Below are 26,061 nucleotides of genomic sequence, written 5' to 3' on the forward strand. Positions count from 1 at the left end.
CAGCACAGGATTGGGCCAAAATATCTTTGACCTCGAAGTCCCACATGCCCTGCTTCTTCCCCGAGCCTATGATTTAGATTAGATGCTACATACAATGAGTCTTGACTTTAGCACAATAACAGTGCAGAAGTAGGGGAGGTGGAGAATGTCAGATGTTTATGTTCAGAAGATATGACAGAAGCGAAGCAAAGTTTTCAGTGAATCGTTTGTGAAACTGTGCGTACTTTTTGAGTGTTGGTTGAGGCACTGGGAGAAATCTCTGCTTCTTTAAATAGTGTCCGGAGGATGTTTATCCCAGTTCTGGGATATATATCTCGGTTTACCGACAACACAGCCAACAATCTCTGTACAGCAGGCTAGCAGCTCAAGCTCTGGTAACAGGTTCGAAACCACAACCTTCATCCCTTTAATTCATAATATTTCTCAGAATAAAATGCATGTTTTGTATTTTAAAAATAGATATTTTATCAGAAGTGCTAAAACAGGAGCCAAAATGGAGTTGAGAGGGTGCAATGAAGTAAGGGAGCGTCTCCAAATGAAACCATTCACAACAACAGACACCTTTCAGGATGAAGGTGGAGTCGGAAAATTAAGAAGACGTAGGAGGAAAACTGGGCGCGCCGTTCGTGATCCTGCGCCTCCCACTTTTAAAAATATACAGTTAGAAATGGAGATGGGCAGTTAAAGCTGCTCTCGCTCTTTTTTCACCAGCTGTTTTGGATCTATTTGGACACGGTCCCTAAAAGCTGGAGTCAGTGACCGTGTTGGGATTTGCCCCCTTTTTTTAATATTAGATTCATTTATAAATGCGCCATAAATGCAAACGCACAGTCTGGCTGGTGCAAACAGGGTGGCTGAGAGGGGAAGGGGAATGAAAATAATTCTAACTATAATAATATTTTTTAAATACAAAAATTGATATATACAATATTATAAATATAATAATTACAAAAATGAAAACCAAGGAAGTGCTCCAGTTTTATTCCCCTGCAAATAATTGACAGGCGGGATTAACTGACAGGTGCCTCAGCCAATGGGGGAGAGGGTGAGAAGGCGGCGAACGAGACGGGGAGGGGAAATTGATACAGGAAGCCGGGCGGCCAATAGGAGTAGGCGTATGCTAATAGTGGAACGTGGGTGGACCAATGGGAGCGGGGCGGAGGCAGCCGTGAAACTGAAGGAACTTTTTTGTAACAAACACATCAGCTGGAGGCTCACGTGGGGCCGCGGCATTGATCAGTGACATAGCCAGAGAGACACGGGAGAGTGATAGAAAGAAGCCCCTCTCTCCATCCGACTTCAAATAAATTAAAAGCAAAAAGCACTAGCTAAAGTATAGGTCAGGGGGCAGTGTAATGAGGCCGGGCACTTGGTACTGCAGTAATTGACAGGGGCTGTCAGAGCTCCTGGGATCTCCGGTACAGTATTATATTGAGAGAGAATTTTGTCCTCTTGACTCCCTCCTCCTGCTCCCCCTTTCTACTCTGTGTCTCTATGTGTTACTGACTTAGTCTTTACATTGTCTGCACCAAGATCGCGTTACAACCCCTAAAGGAGGATGAGGCGATGCATTTGAAAAGCAACAGTTTTTTTTAATCCCGCTCTCCAACAACCGTGTCCAGTTTTTAATCATCCCGGACTGGATTTTTCTTTTGTGTTGAAGTTTTAATCAGAAATCGCCAGAGGAGTGGATTTTGGGGAGATCGGTTCCAGTGTCAGGTTAGTGACATCTTCATCATCACAGAAAGCTATCTCTGTGTTGTGTGTGCCTTAACCATGCAATTTGATTAGATTAAACATGTAAGAAGTCATTAAGATGTATTACAGGACAAATATGTATGGAACGGTCAGCCTTAAAGGGGAGTTTTGTCAGTTTGGCTCAGATTTGCCTCTGGGCAGTCCAAGGTTGTGGGTTCAAGCGTAAATCCAGGACCATAGATTAAGATCTAATTGTTGGAGGTGTTGTTATTCGGTTGGGATATTAAAACGAGAGCTTGTCTATATAGAAAGTGCAGGTGGGCTTTAAAGATCTCATCGCATTATTCGAAGAGTAAGGAGTTCCTCTGGTGCCCTGGCCAACATTTCTCCAGCACCCAACAGCACTTAAAACAGATTAATGGGTCATTACTATTTGTCGATCTCATTGTGTACTAGATGGCTGATGTGTTTTCCTACGTAATAGCAGTCACAGTATCCCACTGATAGATTGGATGCGAGCGCTTTGAGGCACTTCGCAGCCATGTGACAAACACCATTAAATGCAAGTTTTTAAACGGGTGAGACAGATTACAACCCCATTTCAAAATACGGAACTGCGCTTTATTTTACAAGATCTGCAGGTGGCATTTTCAAAGGAAGATCAGTTGAACGGGTTCGATATTGAAAGCGTAAAGTTGCTGCCTACTAGTTTGCAGCACATAGGGAGGCTATTCGGCCTATTGTGTCTGTGTTGGCTCTTTGCTGCAGCAACCCAAAATAATCCCAATGTTTTGCTCTCCCCATAACCCTAGAGGCCTATGGCAATGAAGCAGGGAGGTTATATATGATTTTGTACCAATGCATGAATGCATTTAGTCCATTTATAAATATTGTATCTTAAAGTCATACTTATTACCTCTATAGATTATGTACTTATATAACGGTTGTTTTATGCTATTATTAGCATTTTATTTAATTTCAACAGTAACTTGCATTTACATAGCATCTTTAACATAGAAAAATGTCTTAAGGTGTTTCACAGAGGTGTAAAGAAACACAATTTGGCAATTAAATATTAAGGACAGGCTACCAAACGCTTGGTCAAAGAGGTAGGTTTTAAGAAGTAGCTTAAAGGAGGAGAGAGGGACAGCTAGAGAGGTTTAGGGAGAGATCACCAGGGTTTAGGGCCCAGGCAGCTTAAGGCATGGCCGCCAATGGTGGAGCGATTAAAATTGGGGATGCACAAGGGACCAGGATTCGAAGAGTGTAGAGGTCTCAAGAGGGCTGGGAGGAGGTTACAGAGACTGGAAGGGGTGAGGCCACGAAGGAATTGGAGCACGAGGATGATGGTATTAAAAATGAGGCATTGCTGGACTGGGAGCCAATGTAGGTCAGCCAGACAGGTGATTGGTGAAAATTGATGTGAGTTAGATCACAGGAAGCTGAATTTTGGATGTTTATTATCAGTTGAAGTAACATTGCCTGAATATGTTGTGTTCTTTGAATATGTTTGGCCTTTCGTTAAATATTGAAAGCTGGTTTGTGATGTTGGTATAAATGCAGCTTGTCTTGCAGTACACAGAGCTTCCCAGTATTGAGTTCATTGATTTCAGAGAGCTGGTTACAATGGGTTTTTAGTTCCTTGGATAGTGGAGGTGCGAATTCAGCAAGATTCTTGCTCCTGCCTGCTGCCAGTGACTCCTGTTTGAAAGTGAGTTGTTACTGACTTAGTGCAGCCTCACACAGCTGAATAACCCATCAGCACTGACTTCCTATCCTCACTTGTGAAGAATGACTGGATGGACTGAGGTATTAGAGGATGCCCACAGCCCGTGGCAGTGTGCCCTAAGTGGGCACTTTTTCACAACAAAAGGGGGAAAAATTTTGAAATATAAATCAACACTGCAGATTTCCTCCCAATGTTTTACTGATCAGCTGGTGTAACTTTGGCAGAAGATTGGTGAAATTTCTGTCTCTAGGGTTTCCACCGAATTCACAGTGGCCAATCACAATAATGCCAAAAGAATTTCCAGGCATATGTTCTGTTCTCGATAAATATTTCTTGAAGTGAATTATTATTTGCAGCCTCAGTAATAATATTACTCAACAGAGGTGTTTTGGGGAGCTGAAAATTATCATCAGGATTCTTGGAGACTGGAAGTTCTCCCAACGTGGTGATCTTTCAGCAGACCTTCCCACAAGATATGTCAGATGATGATCAGTGCCAGCTTTGGTTCAGTTGCTAGCACTCTGCATCAGAAGACCAAGGTTTGAGACCAGCTCCAGAAATCTGAGCTCGTAATTCAGGATGACACCCCTATATGAAATGTGAAACTGGGGCCCTCTCCGCCCTCACAGCTCAATGTAAAAGATTGCACGGCACTATTTCAAAGACCAGGGGAATTCTCCCTGGTGTCCTGGCTAATGTTTATCCCTCAACCAACATCGCAGATTATCTGGCTATTTATCTCATTGCTGCTCGTGTGAAATTGTTGTGCACAAACTGGCTACTGTGTTTCCCTCAAATCAATAGTAAATAGACTATAAAAGAACTCCATTGGCTGTGGAATGCTTTAGGATGTCCTGAGGTCATGCGAATCTTTCTTTTTCCTGTAATTACAAAGGCAAAAGTTGTTGACAAATCTGGAAAAAAATAGTGGAGATAAAAGGGGAAACGCAGTCCTCAAATGCTGGAAATATGAAATTAAAACCAATGAAGTAATGGAAATATGCAGCAGGTCATTCAGCGCCTGGAAAAGAGAGTATGGTTAAACGTTTCTGTCAATAGGCTTTCTGTGAAAGGCTGTGTCTGTGAAATAATCAGCTATTCCTTTACCTGATGCCACTCGTGGCCCTTTCCTGCATCAGAAGTGGACTGGCAGCCCACTGTAATCTTGAACTTTCTCACCAAAATTCGCCAGTACCAGCGCAATGCTTTCACAAGCCGATTTCGTGTGTGGGCTAATGAGCGGGTGGCACAGTAGTGCCAAGAGCTGGCATTCAATGCACACTGTGATGGGGGTGGCTTGGCATGGGCTGGCAAACGCTATTCACTGTGCGTCATAATCCAATCGTGGCCGTATTGTTGTGATTGGTGGGCAATATTGAAGGTGTAATGTGGGTGCCACCTGCTCACCTACTTCACAACAGCGGAGACTGGGGCGGGTGGTGATGCCAATCCAAGGGCATCCTGGGCTTTATTAGTTGTGGCATAGAGTACAAAAGGAAGGGTGGGATGCTAAAAAGCTTTATAAATGACCGATTAGGACTGAGCAACATATTGTCTCCAATTCTGGGCACAGCACTATGGGAAGGATGTCAAGGTCTTGGAGAGGGTGCAGAGAAGATTTACTAGAATGGTGCCAAGGATGAAGGATTTCAGTTGTGTAGAGAGACTGGAGAAGCCGAAGTTGCCCTCCTCAGAGCAGACAGGAGATTTGATAGAAGTGCTCAAAATCATGAGGGATTTTGATAGAGTAAATAATAAGAAACAGTTTTGATTGGCAGGAGAGTTGATAACTGGAGGACACAGATTTAAAATAATTGGTGAAAGAAGCAGAGAGGAGCTGAGGATTTTTTTTTGAATGCAGCGAGCTCTTATGATCTGAAAGGGTTGTGAAAGTAGCTTCAGCAGTAACTTACAAAAGGGAATTGGATTTATACTTGAAAAGGAATAATAAATACATGTTATGGGGAAAGAGCAGGTGAGTGGGACTAATTGGATAGCTTTATCAGGGAACTGGAGCAGGCACAATGGGCTGACTAGCCACTGCCTTTGCTGTAAGATTCTGAGCGTTGATGATCCTGGTTCAATGCGCAAGGGCAGACCAGAGTGCATTACATGTGGGTGTTTTTAATCAGGATGGGCGAATACAGTAGTAAATACAGAGAAAGAAACAAAATGCAATTATCTCTAAATTTGTTAGCATCAATTTAAAAATGCAGGCAGTGGGCCACCTTTATTTAAATATGACATGTTTTTAACAGGTCCCAAACAGAAGGAAAACAGCAATGGGACCTAATTCTCTCAAAGTCTGGATTGCAAAATTGCAGAGAAATTGCCTGCAAAGTAGCAGAGACTACATCAGAAAACAATCCTGAGCACATAATTTAGGATGTCACTCCTAGTGCAATGCTCGGGCTGTGCTACACTGTCCGAGATGCTGTCTTTTGGTTGAGACTTTAAACCAAAGCTCTCTCTGGCCTCTTGGATAGACGTAAAAAAATTCCCAAGGCATTCTTTGAAGAAGAGCAGGGGAGTTTTCCCTAGTGTTCTGGCCAATATTTATCCCTCAGCCACCATCACTAAAACAGATTATCTGGCCATCTATCTCATTGTGCACAGCAAGTTCCCACATACAGCAAATTGGCTGCTGCGTTTCCGACATTACAACAAAGACTACTTTTCAAAAGTACTTCATTGGGTGTAAAGGTCTCAATGTTGTGAAAGGCACTTTATAAATGCAAGTCCTTTTTATTTAAAATAATGGCTGTGAAGTGCTTTGGGGTGTCCTTTAGGCACGAGGAGGCGTTTTTTTTTTAAATGGCAAGATCTCTCTTTTCTTTTGATCTCCTCATGTGGGATGTTGAAAGGTGAAGAGGAATCTCCCAAAATGACTAGAGACTTGCAATAAACTGACTGCTTGGCTAATGCAAGTTCAGCACTGTTTGTGATGAAATGCCTTTGATCAGGGGCATCTTTGACATCTCCTGATTCAGGTATTGTCAAGTTTAAGTACCTCAGTCAGTAAAGGAAGCAGAGCATTGTTAAATTGCTGCTAAAGCCCATGAGAATATTGTCTCGAGCGTAGATCAGAAAATCAATAGTGACCCTTCAAGGGACAAGATGCCGCTTTCTTACCCAGATAAGGTGCACTTGGCCTCTGGTGTGGCGTTAAACCATGTGCATCATGCCTGGAGTGTGCTAAGGCAGTTGGCTGGGTCATTAAATTGAGTGCCCTGGCTGACTTCTCGTGTAGGTGTAAAAGATTCAATGACTCTGTTTCTGAGAAGAGCAGGAGTGTTCTCAAGTATCCTGGCCAAAATTTATCCCTCAGCCAAACATGCCTTTAAAAAATTTATCTGGTCATTATCACATTGCTGTTTGTGGAATCCTGCTATGCACAAATTGGCTGCCTTATTTCCTACATTAGAACAGTGGCTATGCTCCAAAAATTACTTCATTGACCATGAAGTTCCTTGGGATGTCCTGAGGTTGTGAAAGGAGCTCTACAAATGCAAGTTTTTAAAAAAAATCTCAGGCTGCAACTGGTAGGGTTTCATTATTTTCACTAATATAAGAATAGGGCAAAACCATTCAGTCCCTTAAGTGTGTTCTGCCATTCAATTAGATTATTGCTGATCTGTACCTCAACATTTCAGATTTCTCCCCAAGCAAGAACAGGGTGAAAGGTCAGCCAGGGGTCCACGCTCCTTATTACTGGTTCCTAGGGGGAAGTGTGCACATCTGGAAATTGGCGAGGGCAGAGTTGGATGAGGAAATGTTAACTAAGATGTTCCTTCCCTGGGCCGCACTAACCCACTAACGCTCACCATTTGAGATCACTAGTTATGAGTAGCCACTCTGAGGCGACAATGTTACTCCAGTCAGAGTTAATGCCCATTGCTGTCATTTGGTGAAAACTGGGGAGAAGACTTTTAAGAACCAGAGACGGAATGAGCAGAAGTTTTTGTTATGCTATGGCTTGTTATGACCTGGAATTAAATAAATACTTGAAAGGGAAAAATTTTCAGGGCCATGAGGAAAGAGCGGGGTAGTGGAACAAATTGGAAAGCTCTTTCAAAGAGCTGGCACAGGCACAAGGGGCCGAATGGCCTCCTTTAGTGTGTGATTCTATGATTTTTCCTTTGAAAATAAATCTTCACTATCAACTCTAAACTTGACAAGATAAGCTTTTGATGAAAAGTGATGTCTTGATTCATTAGTTCATAAGGAGTTAGATGAGGAGGAAGCTTGTGTGAAGCAAAGACCTGGTTCCAATGGCCTGTTTCTGTGCTGTAAATTCTGTGTCGTTCTAGTTTCTGCCTGTGTGGTATCTTTTCCATTCAGAGGTCCCAGTAGGCCAGGAAGGCTAGGTATTTTTTGAGATTTTTTTTCTGTGTACAACCAAACAGACTGGGTGCCTGTCAAAGCAGAATGAAATTTAAATGTAATTGGTGCTGGCCTAATCAAGAGTGAATGGTAAATGGTGGGATCTAAACTGGAAAGATATTGGCACCTATCTAAATTTTTTCTAAAAAATGTTCTCTTAGGGTGCAACATCAAACACCCCCAGGACAGGTATAGCATGGGGTTAGATACAGAGTAAAGCTCCCTTTACACTGTCCCATCAAACACTCCCATGTCAAGTATGTCTCTGTGATCCACTTCTAACCTCCAACACCCTATAGCATCTGTACTTACGCCAGCATGTTTTGGTTTTAGGACTGCTTTGTGCAGATGGGTTGTACCCAGTGGGACCTAGGTTATGGCTGCACAAGCCCATTTGACAAAAGATCCTTGTGAGCAGTCATGTTCATGCTGTCACTCTGAGCTCAAACCAAATACAGACTGCAGAGGTGAAAGAATGGAACTGACTAACCGCACCAATTGCACCAGCTGCTAGAATCGACCCTGAGCTAGATGCTGGGTGGTCAAGTTTGGCCGAGTGAGCATCTTGATCTTTGAACTCTTTCCCTCCATGTTTGGAAGCCCCTCACATTCCTCCTGACCATTTAATTGAGACTTTAGAGCCCATTGCATCGTGAGTGGAATTTGATAAAATCTGGAATCGACAAGATAATTTCCTTGTGCTTTGACAAGAATTTGAATAATGAGTCAGATTGGAAGTGCTTTCATTTGTCAGATATTGCATCTTTATAGGGATCTGTGGTTTTCTCCTAGCTCTGAACTGCCTAACACACAGTATTAGAAAATATTTCATTGAATTTAAAAATAGCCTCCAACAGTAGCTGTGAAATACCCTGACATACTTCAATAGCTTGAAGTTTGTGTTGGGGGGAAAGGGGGAAGAGAATTCACAAAGCTTCACGGGGTGAAAGGGAAGCTTTCCTGCACTCGATGTAAAACCATGGTCGATGTGTTATACACAGATGTATATGTGATCCTGAGAGACGTTGTACCTGCCCTGTTGCACGTTGGAAGGCCAAAACCACCCAAAGAACCACAGGACTGTTGATCTAATGGCCCTGTGAACATCCTTTAAAAAAATAATAATAAATGATTCTCGGCACATGGGCATCACAGGCAAGGCTGGCGTTCATGTCCATTCCTCGTTCCCTTGACTGGGTCCTTGCTCGGCCACTTCCAAGATCAGTTAAGAGTCAATTACATTGGGTACGGGACTGGAATCATGTACAGGCCCAGACTGGGTAGGGACATCAGGTTTTCTTCCACAAAAGAATGTTATGAACGGATTGGGTTCTTATGAATTTGTAATCACATTTGCTAGCTTTTCATTTTTTTTTAACTGAATTCAAAACATTTCAAAATGCCCTTTTGGGATTTGAACTCATATATTCTGAGGATTATTAAACCAGTCTCGGGATTACTGATCCAGTAACATAACCACTGTACTGAAGACTGGTAGATGGCCTATTCGAGGTCTTTAAGATTTTGATAGGTAGACAGCAAGAAGATTTTCCCACTTGCAGGGGAGCCTAAAACAAGGGTCTGTAAATATAAGATAGCCACTAATAAATCCAATAAGGAATTTGGGAGAAATGTCTTCACCCAGCGAGTGGTTGGAATCTGAAACTTGCTACCACAAGGAGTGGTTGAGGCAAATAGTATAAATGCATTTAAGGGGAAGCTGGATAGACATGAGGGAGAAAGGTGTGGAAGGATACGCTGGTAGGGTAAGACGAAGAGGATGAGGGAAGTTCGTGAGGAGCATAAACACCAGCATGGACCAGTTGAGCCGAATGGCCTGTTTGTGCTCTCAGTTGTACATAAATGCACACTGTACTTCAATCTTTCATGTAATGTGGTCCCCGCACTAATCTTGGAATGGACGGTAGCAGCGTAGGAATGGGATCCTCTAACTCAGCTGAGCTTGAAGGTGGGGGGGTGGTTGGGGGGGGTGGGGGAGCAGAAAGTAACTGCGCTTTCTAAATAAAACTCTGTCTGACTGACACTGGAGGCCGCAAATTATAGGTTGTGCTGGTGCTTTAGTCTGACATCAGAACGTGAAAATTACAAGGTTTGTATTTTTAAATACAATTAAGTGTGCTGTGTGTGCGTATAAATATACACGTTGCTGCAGCCCACTGCAGAGCCTCTGTGATAGCAGACAGATAGACAGACATGATTAGAGCTCAAATAAATTCCGGCAATTCCAAGAATTGTAATTGCTATTTTTAAAGACAAGGTTTGCAGCTGAGTTTGGGATGGGGGAGGCACTCTTGTCATGGCTCCTGCCTTCTGTTGCCCCCTTTAGCTCCCCTTCTCTGTGCCCCCTCCCCCTTTACTGATGATACTAACTCTTATCATGAGAAATTCCTACATTACTTCACAAAAGTGACTGTTCCTCATGTGTATCGTGGAACCTCACAGCACAGAAGGTGGCCATTTGGCCTAATGTGTCTTTACTGGCTCTCTGAATGAGCTATCCAGTTGGTACCACTGCCTTTTTCTCCATAGTCCTGCATTTTTTTTTTCTTTTCAAGTATTGATCCAATTTCCTTTGCTATTGATCCACCAGCCTTCCAGGCAGTGCTTTCCAGATTGTAACTTGCTGTGTAAAACAACTTCTCCTAATGATGTTTCCTTGTGCCAATTGTCTTAAATCTAGATAGTAAACATCGGGCAGTTAACCACTTTGGGCATTGCAACCGGGTCTGACCCTGTCCTCAACAGAAATGTACACACACATGCAGACATATGACGCTGGATAGTATCAGGAACACCAGGCCTGGTTGGTTTCTGCCCGCTCTCTCACTGAAGTCAGTTGCAGCATCTCAAACGCTACCCTAGTTATCTCAGGCCAGGAGCAATGGTCGATCTGGGACCCCCCCTTGGTTTCTTTGACTCAGAGTTAGAGCATGGCCTTCAATTCGCCACTGAGCCTGAGGACAGAGCAGTGTCAGGGATCTTTTTTTGTACTTGTGCTGAGAAACTTTAAGCTACTTCAGAGGGCAGTTAAGAATAAGATGTGTTGGTGTGGGACTGGAGTCACCCGTAAGGCAAGGACATCAGGTCTCCTTCTCTAGAGGACAGCAGTAAATCAGTTGGATTTCTATGACGGTAACTTTTACTGCTACCATTTAATTCCCAAATTTTTCTAAACTGAATTAAAAATCATCTCAAAACTGCCCTGGGTGGGATTTGAAATCACCTTCTCCTGGATTATTGCTGAGGCATTTGGATTGTGAGACATATAACATGACCACTCCACTCAATGTCAACATTAATCAATCCTGGGTCAGGCCCAACACATGTAGGTACAAAGTGAAGCTCCCTCTATTCTGCCTCTAGAGGGCAGAATTTTTCGGGCCTGCGATGATGTTGGGGGTGGAATTCTGCACCACCCGCAGGCTTGCTGGTTCATTGGCTCCATCCCGATCCTGGGAGGGGGATGGGGTGCAGAGCCCCAGGCAGAGTTGGAGGCCCTCCCTGCCTGCCAGCTGCAGCCACAGGCTGTCCTGTGGAAAGATCCCACTCCACAATGGTGGCTCAGCTGCTACTCAAGGCCATTTTTTAAACTTCAAAATTCAAAGACAGGGCGCCTCCATCTTGGGGCACCCCACTTACCTGAGAATACAACCTGCTCTTGCTTCGGTGTTGGAGATTCCAATTTGGGCAGAGGGGTAGGGGGTGCAGGTAACTGTTCCCCACACAGTGTGAACTTCTGATCCCCATTTGGCTCTGATGGTGGGATTCTGAAGCCCATGGGAAAAACCCCCAAGCAAAGTGCCTCACCCAACTTCAGAACAGCTGGACCTTTGCAATATATATTTTCCTTTCCAATACCTCAATGAGTAAGATTGTGAGATTAGAGTTACAGTAATATTGTGATTATGTTATGAGATTAGTAATTTGTGTGTCTGAGCTATAAACAAGCAGGGAATGAGTTCAAATCCCACCAGGATTCAGTTTAGAAAGACTCTGGGTATTATCAAGCTGGTATCAGTAAAAATGACCATTGACCAAAAACCCAACATTATCCTTTAATGTTGTTTAGGGAGCTAATCCCGGGCCTATATGTGAGTTCAGTTCCACATCAAAGCGGTTGACCCGTAACTACCCTCTGACATGGCCTAGCTATCCCCTCGGGTTATCAAACCATTGCCAGCAAGAAAGCCCACCGACATCTTTGAAGGCAATGAGAAATAGAAAGAGGAGAAAATAGAAAGGGTGAAAGGGGAGATGGTGAGATGGTGGCGTAGTGATAATCCCGAGGCCCAGACTAATGGCTAATAGGGGACAGGCGTTCAAATCCCTCCATGGCAGTTTTTGGATGAGACGTTAGACCGAGGTCCTTGCCTACCCTCTCACCTGGTCATAAATCTCCCAAGACCAATATTTCAAAGAACAGCTGATGTGTTCTCGCCAGTGTCCTACACGCAAAACAGATGGTTGGATCATTTATTTTATTGTTGTTTGTGGGATCTTGCTGTGTGCAAATTGGCTGCTCCATTTTCTACCTTACAACAGTGATTGCACTCCAACACTTTGGGGTGCCCTGAGATTGTGAAAGGCGCTTTATAAATGCAAGTCTTTCTTTCCTGGCTTAAGTGGATACTAAAGATCCTATGGCACTATTCCTGAATTCACAGAAAGACTTGCATTTACAAAGCACCTTTCATGACTTCAGGACATATGCATCAAAATGCTCTACAGCCAAGGAAGTATTTTTTGAAGTGCAGCCACTGGTATAGGGCAGGAAATGTGCACAACAAGGTTCCACAAACAGCAATGTACAAATGACCGGATAATCTCTCTTTGTGATGTTGGTCGAGGGATAAATATTGGCCAGGACATGAGGGATAACACCCCTGCTCTTAATACATACATATGAATTAGGTGCAGGAGTAGGCCATTCGATACCTCGAACCTGCTCAGCCATTCAATAAGATCGTGGCTGATCTGATTGTGGCCTCAATCCTACTTTCCAGCTACTTTCTACCCCCAGTACCCTTTGACCCCTTGTCAATCAAGAATCTATTTAACTCGGCCTTAAAAATATTCAATGACCCTGCCTCCTTGTTCTCTAGGAAAGAGAATTTAGTGCCATGGGCTCTTTTACCTTGCAGAGCAAATGGGGTCTCGGATTAGCTTCTCATTTGAAAGACAACACCTCTGACAGCTCAGCACTCCCTCAGTACTGAGTTGGAATGTCGGTTTAGATTTAAGTGTCTTTGGGGTAGGACTTGAATCCATTGCCTTCTGACTCAGAAGCAAGAGTACTACTCACAGACCACCCTAGAGATCAGCAGTGGCTCAATCACCCATGGGAGGGTGTGGGATTTTGATGGTGTAAAGGGGGTTTGTGATACTTTAGTATATGGGAACCTTTATGACATGTTGGCTCCTGCCTTGGCCAACATTCCTCCCTCACCATCATGAAGGATTTTTATAGACAAATAAGGAGAAACTGGTTCCAGTGGATGTAGAGTTGATTGCCAGAGGATACAAATTTACTGTGACTGGCATAGGAACTATAGGTGATACAAGGAAACTTTTATTTACACAGCGGGTTATTCTGAAAAGGTGGTGGAAGCAGATTCAACCTTCAATAGAGAACTAAATAAATACTTGAAGGGAGAAAAATTGTCTGGTCCAGGGGGAAGAGTGGGTGAAGTGGGATTAATTCTTGAAAAGAGCCAGCACAGGCATGATGGGCTGAATAGCCTCCTTCTGTGCTGTATCATTATAATAATGATACCATATGATAATAACCAGTGCCACTAGAGTAACTGGTCATTCATTCCCACCGTTGCTTGTGGGATCCTACTGTGCACAAAATGGCTACCCGTGAAGACCATTATTACACTTCATAGTTATTCATTGCCTTTGAGATGTCTCTTACAAATGTGAACAATAAGGTGTTATACAAACGCATGTCTTTGAGCTTCTTTCTCACCATTTTAAGACATTGACGGTGACTATGGTAAAGGTTACTTATCGTCGTAAAGAAATAAAGATTGTGTTCGTGCAGTAAGTGAAAGTATGTGGTACCATGTGAATATTTAGCATATGCAACGAGCAGTGGGCACTTTATGGTGATCTGACGCTGCAGATAGCATTTTTAAATTTGTTTCTCATGATTTGTGCATAACTGGCAATTATTTCCCATCATTCATCAACCTGATACAACTGGGTGGCTTGCTAGGCCCTTTCGGAGGACAGTTAAGAGTTGATGAGGTAGTTTGATGAGATAGTATAAAACGATGACAGTGAGTTGGAATCCGTTTTACATCTTTTCCTATTTTTATTTCGGTCGGCACAGCACCGAGTGTTTCCAGAAAGCTGGAAAATTATTTTACAAACAACTCTAAACAGAGTCATACATATTGATTAAAATGCATTTAGATACTTGGACAAGGAGAATTTTGACTAATCTTGTTTCTGAATGTAGTGTATGTCTTGGACTTTGAATAAGGCGATACATGTGATGAAATTTCACTTCCCAGAATGGCCTCGATTTTCTGTGTGCAATCTTTTCACTTATGGGATGACCCATTATGTTACTTTCAACGGTGTCCGCTGTGGCTCAGTGGGTAGCACTCTAGCCTCTGAGCCCAAAGGTTGTGGCTTCGGTTCCCACTTCAGAAACTTCAGCCCAAATTCCAGGCTGAAATTTCAGTGCAGGAGTGCTGCCCTGTCAGAGGTGTCGTTTTTTTTAGATAAGATAGTCGTTTGGTAGCACAGGACTTGAGTGTTGCTGAAAAAAGACATTTTGTCAAAGCTTTAGTCAAAGGTGAGTGCAAGACAAAAAGCTTTGACAAAATGTCATTTGAAGATAAGGTGTTAAACCGAGGCCCCGTCTGCTTTCACATGTAAAAGACCCAATGGCGCTCTTCAAAGAGGTGCAGGGGAGTTTCCTCCAGAGCCAAAATTTACCCCACTGTCAAAGCTCACTGAGAAAACAGATTGCCTGGTCACTGGCATGTTGCTATTTGTAGCTCTTGCTGTTGGCAAAGGCTGCCGTGTTTCCTACATTTCGAAGTACTCAACTCGCTGTTAAGGGCTCTGGGATGTCCTGAGGCTGTGAAAGATGCTATAGAAATGCAAGTTCTTGTTCTCTTGGTCAAGGTGAGTGGGCCAACAGCCAAGGAAGGGAGGAGTGGGACTTCTGAGGGAATGGATAGGAGGTCTGCTGTTGCCCATCTGCAGTCCTACCATTGCCGCTGGTGTGAGTTCCAGTGAGTGAGCAAAACATCAGTCTTTCAAGTTTTATTTTTGTGGCAAATGGAACAGGATTTTACTCATGATATACTAGCGTGTGTGTGTGTTTGGTCAGGGTGGCGGGGGATGGGGGGTGCAGTTGAGAGGAGATTGGGGAAAGATTTTTCTGTCTTTGTCTCATAAACCAGGTGTTAGCTGGGCTTCACTCTTGACCCTCATAGACCAGCTCTTTAACCTTTGACCCTCAGAGGCCATTTTAACTTCCTGTTGCAATACTATAAATAGAGCATGGACCTATCCTGTTTCCTGTTTGTCACAAATTTTGTTTCCACTCCACTTATAATTGCTGCAAATTGTCCAGTGATGCCTTTGTTTGTATGGGGGTGGGCAATTTTTTTTTCTCCATGCTCAACAAGTTCAGCAGACCCTGCCTGTGAGAATCTCGTTCAGTCTGGAGAAACCATTCCAAAAGCAATGAGTGGTGTCCCATGGGCTGCAGCAGACGGCCCGATTGGCACTAATGTCTTTGCTTGCGTGTCCTTGTATTCCCAGTTCTTGCTCCACTTTGTGGCCCACAATGCGAGAATTCTGTGTTCCTTCAACTTGGGTCTCTAGTCCACGTACCCCATTTCCATCGCCCCCAGCCCCCACCCCACCATCATTCATCTGCCTCGGCCCCAAGCTCTGGAATTCGCCCGCTAAACCTATCCACCTCTCTCTCTCTCTCTCTTGCTCTTCAAAACCTACTATTTCATGAGCAAGTCCAATTTCTCTCCCATTGCATGTGTGTCTCTGTCCCTGCATATGTCTCTGCTTCCTTGTCTGCCTGGCTTCAGTGTGGGTGGAATCTCTAAATGAGAGTTAACCCATTCTCCAGCCTGAGCTTGGCTGGAGAAGCAGGTACTGCACATTACACTAAATTGCAAGAATGCCTTCGAGACTATTTTTAGAACTGAGTTGTCCAGAACACATTTAGTTCCAAGTTAAATATAGCTCCGTGCCAGTAGAGTGGGTGGTGGGAGTGGGGGGAGGGTCAGGAAAGGAGTCCGTGAGTACCTCGTCTTTAAATGCCTGAAATTTGAGCTGCTCCATGACGTAGCTCATTCCTTGGATCTTTGCCAGTGTGAAAAGGAAAGAGATGCCCATTGCTTAGCACTGTCAGTCCAAGTGTCGATAGCTGTTAAGCACCTTTATAAATATCCCATTTCCTTTGGTAGTGGGTATCTGATGTTGGGGGTGTTGCGGTAGGAGGCAGTGGTGAATTAGGGAGAGGTGGTGCAGCGGGGCTGGGAGCTGGAGTGAACCAAGTTCTGTCTTGCTGGTGAGAATTTGTTGGAAGGCTCAATTAACACTCTGCATCCCTGCACCCACGCAGGACCCGGCAGCATAGTGCAGTGTGGTGGTTATCTAACTGGACTTAGTAATCCAGAGACCTAAGGACGTGATTTTAAATCCCACCAGGGCAGGTTTGCGAATTTGAATTCAGTTTGTGGAAAACCTTGGAATTGAACAAAAAAAGCGAGTTTGAAGCTGTCGTTTGTCTTATAAAGAGAACCTAACCAGTTCACTAATGGACATCGAAGAAGGAAACCGTTTGGCCTGAGCTTATATGTGACTCTAGAAGCACGCCCACATGGCTGAATCTTTACTGGACCTCTGAAGCAAGCCCCTCAGTGGTAAGGAGGGGTGGTCAATAAGTTCCTGTTTTGCCAGTGATGCCCACACCTTGAGAATGAATAATAATTTTAAAAGGGCGAGAGAGGATTTGTTATTTTTTTCAAAAAAAACAGACGACCTTTAAGGAGTAGATTTCCAAGCTTCCAGGGAGGAAACCTCGCCCCCTGTAGTCTGCATTGGGAATTTGAACACAAGCTGCCTCATGATCTTTCTGTCAGGGGGAATTGTGGGTACTTGAAATGCTGACATGCACAGTAGGCAACAAAGGCAATCTGCAAGGTGGGTCGATCTGGTAAAGGCGTCTGCACCATTTTAGATGTTTCTGGACTGCCTGTCTGTCCTAGGCTTTGCTTCAGCCCCTAGGTCATGGACAGACGCTGTAATAGTTCCGTGGAACTTTTACATTCTGTGAATATCTTATAGTCACAGAGACTGACTTCATGCCTCAGCCTCCACTTTAAAATTCTCAACCACGTGTACGAATATCCTCTGGCGTCGCTTTCCCCAACCTATCTCTGTAACCTCCTTCGGCAAAAGAAAGACTTGTATGATTTAACAGCCCCTTCCACAAGCTCAGATGTCCCATGTAGTTATTCACAGGAGTCTTCGCCCCAGTGGTCTGGCCAATAGTGATCTCTCAACAAACGCCACTAAAACAGATTACACAGGCATTGTCACATTGCTCTTTGTGGGACCTTGCTGTGTGCAAATTGGTTGCCGTGTTTCCTTCAGTGCAACAGTGGCCACACTTCAAAAATACTTAATTGGATGTAGAGCGCTTTGGGGCGTCTTGAGGTCGTAGAAGATGCTATAGAAATGCAAGTCTGTCATTCTTTTTCTCACATAAAAGGCAGACTAGCCAGCATAGTGATAGCAGGAAAAAGGAGGCTCACAGGACAAGTTGAAGAGGTTAACTCTGATCAAGGTTCCAGAAGTATTGCTCGGGCTTTGACAACTTCCCATCTCTGAGAAGTCAAGGGTTTGTTGTCTTCTGTTTATCCGTATTAAAATGGAAACTTGTGGCTGGGCCAATTATGGATTCTGCCTTTATCTGAGATATCACAACGCACAATATAACTACAGTCCTGCCAGGCATCTGTGGGACAGAAATCTGATCATGTTTGGGAAGGGTTGCTCTGCATCCTCAGGAGGTCTTTAGCACGCCTGACTGAGAGGTTGAGGAGTATTGCTCAGCCCTCACCACACACCCCCCGCCCATCCCCACCAAACCCCGGAAGAAGTAGGGTAGATACATTTTTAAAATGTGGAAGTTAGAGTGAATTGAATAATTTATTGCTTTTGAAATCATTGTGTAAATTGGCAATTTCTTCAAGATTCTTCAAACTCTTCTGCAGCATTAGGATTTTGATAATGGGACAAGATTGTTGGGTGAGTTTACCTCCTAGAGGAAGAATTGTGTCCCCCATTGAAAGGCAGACATTTCAATGTCTGAGCTCAGACTGTGGTGTTGGCTAGATATTCAGCCATGGGAGGGAGGGGCAGCTAAAGCTGAGTCCAAACCTGTCCCTGAAGGTCACTGATCAAATACAGCAATCCAATACAGAATCCAATGTAGCAGCCCGCTTCTGTGACAGAAGTTTTTTTTATTTGTTCATGGGATGTGGGCGTCACGGGTTAGGCTAGCATTTGTTGTCCATCCCTAAATGCCTTTGAGAAGGTGGTGGTGAGCTGTTGGGGATGGGCAAATAATGCTGGCCTAGCCAGCGACGCCCACAACCCATGAATGAATAAAAAGAAAGAAATGTAGCTTCAGAATCTGTCAGGTAAATAATGTCTAAATCAGCAGACAGAAGCCTTTTTCTTCTTGCCTCTCTTTTTAAAAAGCATTTCAAGGGGGCTGGAGCGTATTACCCTATAATTGCCCCTAAGCTGATTATGGTCAAATCAGCAAAGATACCTGAAAGGGCAGTGGAAGCAGATTCAATAACTTTTAAATAGGGGATTAGATAAACTCTTGAAAAGAATAATTCCCCAGGGCTATGGGGAAAGGACAGAGGGAGTGGGATCAATTTGGCTCCAGCAAAGAGCCAGCACAGTCCTTATGGGCTGAATGGCCTCTTCTGCAGTCTAACCTTCTTTGATTCTGGGAGATGCAGAAGATTGAATCTGGAACTTCTCTGGTTTGCATGACTCAGTTTTGTGCTGAGCAGTGTCCATAACAACGGAACCATGGGGCTGTTCCACTGGTCTCCTCCTACCCTGAGGATTTGGATGAGATGCCAAATAGAGGCCTCTTCTTCCCTCTCAGATGGGCGTAAAAGTTTCATGGCCACCACTTCAAAGAAGAGCAGGGGAGTTTTCCCTGGTGTCCCGAGCAATACTTATCCCTCAACCAACACCTCTAGAAAAAATACAAGATTATCTGGTAATTATCATGTTGTTTGTACGAACTTGCTGTGCGCAATTGGTTGCCATGTATCCTACATTACAAAAATAACCACAGTCGAAAACTTTGCTCCTTTGGCTGTAAAGCACTTTCGAATGTCCCGAGGTTGTGAAAGGCAGTAAGATAAATGCAAACCCTTTTTTTTCCCTCTAAATCTCCAGGTCCATGAAATTGAAATGGAACAAATAAGAGAAGGGAATATAGTGGGTAGACGTTTGCAGGGGGTTCTCCCACAGTAACTTTGGTAGAAGAGCTACGGTAAACCAGCTCCCACCACAGCCAAAATAAATGGACTAAACAGAAATCTGCCTCCATAGGGACAAGTAGAACTGGGTTACCTGAACTCTGTAGGCTGGAGTTGTTCAGGGGCCATGGTTTGGGAACCCCTTTAATGTAGAGGAGGGTGGGGAAAGCTGATTGTTCTTTGTCATGTATCCCACAGAGGTGGGGTCACATAACCTGTGGTGATCAGGAGGAACAGATGACTTTGTACCTATGGTTCCCAAAGTTCTCCTCCAGTGGGGGTTTACCTGGCCTCTGGGTCTGCTGTAGACTCATTGAGCGGGATTTTACCACAGGCCCTGGGACTCTGCGAGGCCGAAATGGGGGACCTGAGCCTGCACTTGGCATAGCTCAACTAGTTTCCTGCAGGCAGCCTCCTAAGTGGCCTTCTCCAGACTTGCCATCCAATTAAAGGCCTCCGGCTCCAATAGGTCCCCACAGACTCCGCCCCGCCACCCCCCCACCTTACCCAGACTGCCGCACGGAGGCCACTTCCATGAAGCTGGAGGCCTCCACACCCGTGAGAGGGCCGCTCCACCACTGGCAAAATGCTAGTAGCCCAGGAAAATTGCTCACAAAAGGTTCTTTAATTATTGAAATAAGCTTCCCATCTCCATTCATAATCTTACTGGCAGCAGGGGCTCTCCCAACCCGACTCCCTGCTATTTTCTCTGCCCCCACCCCACCTCCCAGCGCCCCCCCACCGTGCCAGGAATACCTGCCCTTTGATAAGAGATTGATCAGCTATGACTAGTGAAAAACAGCATTGGCATTATTTGTGTGACTACCAGGATGATAGAAGGCAACCCTTTTATCGTTCACTACTTCCTTTTTAGCTGGTTGACTGGCACTCTTGATGCTGTGCTCTGTCCAAGGTGGCTGTGACCGAGCGACTCAGTCTTGTCGTTGAATGCTTGTCTCTCCCATGTACAGGATGGGAATAGAATGGAGGATAGTGAGAGTTGATCGGGACTGCACTGGTTAAAATCAACATTGTCTAAAATTTATTGTACATTCACAATCAAATCACTAATGAAGATCTAAGCTAAAGTTAAAATTATTTTTAAGACTAAATATCGACTCACTTCTACACGACCCCTGCACTATTCCTGGGATCCCCTGCAAATTCTGACACACTCCCAGTGACTCCATAAAATATTGACATGCACCTAGGACCCCTTTTAAATGCTGCATGCTTCCAGGGACCCCCCCCCCCGCCTCCCTAAATACTGACGCATTCCTGGGGACCCCCTGTAAATACTGACGCACTCCCCGGGAACCCCCTGTGAATACTGACGCACTCCCCGGGGACCCCCTGTAAATACTGACGCACTCCCCGGGGACCCCCTGTAAATACTGACGCATTCCCGGGGACCCCCTGTAAATACTGACGCACTCCCCAGGAACCCCCTGTAAATACTGACGCATTCCCGGGGACCCCCTGTAAATACTGACGCATTCCCGGGGACCCCCTGTAAATACTGACACACTCCCCGGGGACCCCCTGTAAATACTGACGCACTCCCCGGGAACCCCCTGTAAATACTGACGCACTCCCCGGGGACCCCCTGTAAATACTGACGCACTCCCCGGGAACCCCCTGTAAATACTGACGCACTCCCCGGGGACCCCCTGTAAATACTGACGCACTCCCCGGGGACCCCCTGTAAATACTGACGCACTCACTAGTATGTTAAAAGAACACAGCATTCTTGAAATACAATGTTCAATATGATCTGACCCAGATGGACAATATTCATTGAACCTGGCAGCCAGTTGGTATAGGCCCATCGTGCTTCTGCTGGCTCTTTTAAAGTGCTAGCCAATCCAATTAGCTTCACTGGCCCTGCCCTTTCCCCATAGCCCTTTTGAAAGTTACAATTGTATCTGCTTCCACTGCCCTTTCAGGCAGCGCATTCCAGGTCACCATAACTTGCTGCGTAAAAACATTCCGCTGCTGCCTTCACAAAAACAGAATTACCTGGAAAAACTCAGCAGGTCTGGCAGCATCGGCGGAGAATAAAAGAGTCAACGTTTCGAGTCCTCACGACCCTTCAACAGAACTGAGTATAGTTAGGAGAGGGGTGAAATATCGTGAGGACTCGAAACGTCGACTCTTTTCTTCTCCGCCGATGCTGCCAGACCTGCTGAGTTTTTCCAGGTAATTCTGTTTCTGTTTTGGATTTCCAGCATCCGCAGTAGTTTTTTGTTTTTACCCCTGCTGCCTTCATTCACTTTGCAAACTTTCTTAAATACGTGTCATCCGGTTACTGACATCCCCCTGCTCCCCCCACCACCCGCCAGAGAGAACAGTTTCACCCAACTTACTTGGACGCTTCCATTAAATCTCCCCTTAACCTTCTCTACTCTAAGGAGAACCATCTTGGCTTCTCCTGTCTCTTCACACAACTGAAGTCTTGCATCCTGGACACTCCCCTGCCAACCCCCCAATGGGAACATTGTGAATCCCAATTTGAGATTGAATGCATGAAATGCTACACCCATTGCTAACTGTGATTATTGGCTTTAACCCATTTGTTCCCAAGCATCCATGTTCAGAGATCACATCAGAGAGTTACCTGGAAGGTTGTGCAGATATAAATTCATTCATTTTACAGCAGATTTGCTATTCCACTGGGCGAGAAATCATCCATCGGCTCAAAGACGTGCAGGGACTGGATTTGCACTGCATGAACGAAAGAATTATGACAGTCAACACAATGGCACCTTAAAACATGGACTGCAACTACACAGGTTGTCAGTTAATGAACTCGGGACTTAATGATGTCCAGAACCAATGCAATTGCAATTTTAAACAAATAACATTAATATTAACTAATGAAGATGAAGAACATACAGTTCAATTGTGGTTCTTAGAATGCTCGGCATTTCAAAATAAAAATACCAGAAATAAAAAGGTCGGGTACCTTTATAGGGGACAGGCTAGCTAAAAACAGGACTGTCAGGTTTAAATGTAAAAGCAAAATACTGTGGATCCTGGAAATCTGAAATAATCAGGTATAAACCTGGACAAATAGCCACCCTGATCTCTGGTTCCAATCTGGTTAATCTCCTCTGCACCCTCTCCAAGGCCTTGACATAAGAACGTTTAGAAATAGGAGCAGTAGGAGACCACACAGCTTGTCGAGCCTGCTCCGCCATTCAATGCGATCATGGCTGATCTTAGGCTTTAACTCCACTTTCCCACTGTTCGCCATATCCCTTAATTCCCTAAGAGACCAAAAATCTGACTATCTCAGCCTTAAACATATTCAGTGATGGCGCATCCACAACCCACTGGAGTAGAGAATTCCAAAGGTTCACAACACTTTGAGTGAAGAAATTTCTCCTCAATGAATTCTCCTCAAATTTCTCCTGAATGATTGGCCCCTTTATCCTGAGACTGCCCCTGTGTCTTAGATTCACCAGCCAGTGAAAACAGCCTCTGTGTCTACCCTGTCGAGCCCATTCGTAACCTTGAATGTTTCGGTTAGATCAACTCTCATTCTTCTAAACTCCTTCCTAAAATAGGATGCACAGCATTGAACACGATAAGCCGGCTAAGACCTTGACCAGTGTTTTATGGTACCCCCATGAACCTTCAGTACTTAAATTCGATTTGAAACACAATGGCGTAAAAACCTCTGGGGACTGGTGGTCACTTTTGCGGAGGTGCAGAGGTGCGGAGAGCACACGTAAAACATGGGTGTATGATATACTTTTGTCACAGGATTTCAACTGAAACTGCCTGTGTTGAAGGTCATGGTCTTTACTTAGGTCTCTGTTGAGGTCATGTGCAGTCACATATTTGTTGCTGTTAAGTTTGGGGTGCTGAGTGACTCGCTGCAGACTAACTGTGCTTGTTATTAATAACCGGTTTACAGGCTCATGCAATGGGCCGGTGGGGAGGAAACTTTGATCACGGGTCAAATCCGTACCCTTCTTCCCGAAATGACTTGATTTTTGGGAAGCAGTGGAGCGGCGTTTGTCTGTTGAGACCCTTTGCAAAGGTTGGGACCCCTTTGTTCTACTTTTAAAAAAGAGAATTGCATTTGTGCATCTCCTTTCGTGACCTCAGGACATTCCAAAGCTCTTTACAGCCAATGAAGTGTAGCAACTGTTTTAATGTAGGAAACGCAGCAGCCAATTTGTGCACAGCAGGATCCCACAGACAGCCGTGTGGTAATAATTAGATAATCTGATTTTTAGTCGGGTTGGCTTGATGGATGAATATTAGCCAGAACACCGGGGAGAACACCTTTCCAAAATAGCACCATGGGACCTTAAAGTTCCACCTGAGAGTGTGGAGGGGGCCTTGGTTTAAATTCTCATCCAAACGATGTCACCTCCAACATTATAGCAATCCCTCAATACTGCACTAAATTGTCAGCCTAGGTTTTGTGGTCAAGTCTCTGTGAGGGAATTTAATGCCTTTCCCTTCCCATCCCAACCCCAGAGGTGAATTCAGATGTGATGGTGGGGGGGGGACGTGACCTTGTGATCGGGTGGGAGGGTGATCCTGATTTAAGTCTGGGGAGGGAAGCCTTGTGGGTGGCCTTCCCACGCAGTGGCTAATTAAGGCCAGTTAAGGAATGGGTTAGTTGGGCAGAATTGACCTGCTTCTGCATTGTAAATTCTATGTAACCTCTGACTGGGTGGATTTTTACAGAGAATAATAAATGACTGTGGCTTGAGGAGCTTTGGCTCAGAGTCATTGAGCTGGAGGCCGAGCTGCAGACACTACAACACATTAGGGAGGGGGAAAGTTATCTGGACACTTTGTGCAAGGAAGCAGTCATGCCCCTTAGGATAGGATCCTCCAATTTGGTCAGCAGTCAGGGACAGGAGGGTGTGGCTGCGAGTGAGGCAGGTATGGGGGCCAGAGGGTAGAAGTGGAGGAGCTTCATCCTTTGCAATTGTCAAACTGGACTGAGGTGCTTGCAACCTGTATGGTTGAAAGTGAGGGCTGCAAGATGGATGAATAACCTGACCATGGCACTGTGGTACAGGAGACCAGTCAAGCAGTGGGAGTAAATAGGAATGTGGTGGTAGTAGAGGACAGTATAGTCAGAGGGATAGACACAGTCCTCTGCAGCCAAGAGCAAGATTCCAGCCGGCTGTCCAGTACTAGGGTTCGGGACATTTGCTCTGGGCTGGAGAGGAACTTGCAGTTGGAGGTGGAGGATCCAGTGGCCATGGTCCACGTAGATACCAATGACACAGGTAGGACTAGCGAAGAGATTCTGCTTAGGGAGCATGAGCAACTTAAAATGCAGAACCTCAATGGTAATAATCTCTGGATTATTACCTGAACCATGAGCAAATTGGTGTCGGGTAAATAAGATTAGAGAGTTAAATATGTGGCTCAAAGATTAGTGTGGGAGAAATAGGTTTTGGCTCATGAGGCACTGGCACCAATACTGGGGAAAGTGGGAGCAATACCATTGGGACGGTCTACACCTGAACCGTGCTGGGACCAGTGTTCTGGTGAGTCATGTAACTAGAGCAGTAGAAAGGGCTTTAAACTAAATAGTGGGGTAAAGGGGTCACGTGTGGGAAGATGTGCTTGATTAGAGAGAGAAGACCAGGCAAGAGAACAGGTGTGGTGGGAAGAGACAGAGCGTGCAAACATAAGATTGTGCCAGCAGATAAGGCCAGAGATTGCAAAAGTGGTTAAAAAAAAGACAATTAAAGGCTCTATATCTGAATACACATAGCATTCGTAACAAAACAGATAAATTGACTGCTCAAACAGAAATAAATATGTATGATCTGATATCCATTACAGAGACATGGCTGCAAGATGGCAAAGGCTGGGACCTAAATATTCAAGAAGCTAGGAAAAGGTGAAGGTGTAGCTCTGTTAATTAAAGATGGCATTAGTGCAATAGAGAGAGATGATCTTGGTTCTAAAGATCAAGCTGTAGAATCAGCTTGGATAGAGGCGAGAAATAGTAAAGGTAGGAAGTCACTTGTGTGGGTAGCTTATAGGCCTCATAACAGGCAGCCACGCTGACGGGCAGCATATACAGGAAGAAATAATAGGGGATTGTGAGAAAGGGACAGCGATAATCATGGGTGATTTTAATCTATATATACATTGGGCAAACCAGATTGGAAAAGGTAGCCTGGAAGATGAGCTCATGAGTGTGTTTTCAGGTCAATTTCTTAGAGCAGCACATTCTAGGGCCAACCAGAGATCAAGCTATACCAGATCTGGCAATGTGCAATGAGACAAGATTAATTAATGACCTCATAGTAAAAGCACCTTTGAAAGCAGTGATCATAACATGATAGAATTTCATATTTAGTTTGAGGGAGAGAAAAGTGGGTCTAAGATTACTGTTTTGAACTTAAACAAGTGCAATTATGAGGGTATGAAGACCGGGCTGGCTAAAGTGAGCAGGGGAATTAGGTTAAGGGTTAAGTTAGCAGAGATGCTGTAGCAGGCATTTAAGGAGATATTTTGTAACACTCAGCAAACATACATTCCAGTGAGAAAGAAAGATTCTAGAGGAAGGACGCACCATCTATGGCGAACTAAGGAAGTTAAAAATAATATCAAATCAAAAGAAAAAGCATACAATTCTGCGAAGGTTAGTGGTAGGTTAGAAGATTGGATGGAATA

At 44.5% G+C, this 26,061-nt stretch overlaps 1 protein-coding gene across 2 annotated transcripts in view; it reads left to right on the forward strand.

Annotated features, from left to right (window-relative positions):
• Positions 1-1,207: 1,207 nt before the first annotated feature.
• mef2b (myocyte enhancer factor 2b) overlaps positions 1,208-26,061 on the forward strand; it is a 123,473-nt gene continuing 98,619 nt past the window's right edge. The window contains exon 1 of one of the 2 annotated variants that reach the window (XM_078556088.1): positions 1,208-1,719. The gene's annotated coding sequence lies outside the window, so the exon portion shown is untranslated. Of the gene's footprint in view, positions 1,720-14,989; positions 15,085-26,061 lie in introns of those variants that run through there. The other variant, XM_078556089.1, reaches the window with a different exon arrangement.

Source organism: Cetorhinus maximus, chromosome 13, assembly GCF_964194155.1.
Source record: "Cetorhinus maximus chromosome 13, sCetMax3.hap1.1, whole genome shotgun sequence".
NCBI lineage: Eukaryota > Metazoa > Chordata > Chondrichthyes > Lamniformes > Cetorhinidae > Cetorhinus > Cetorhinus maximus.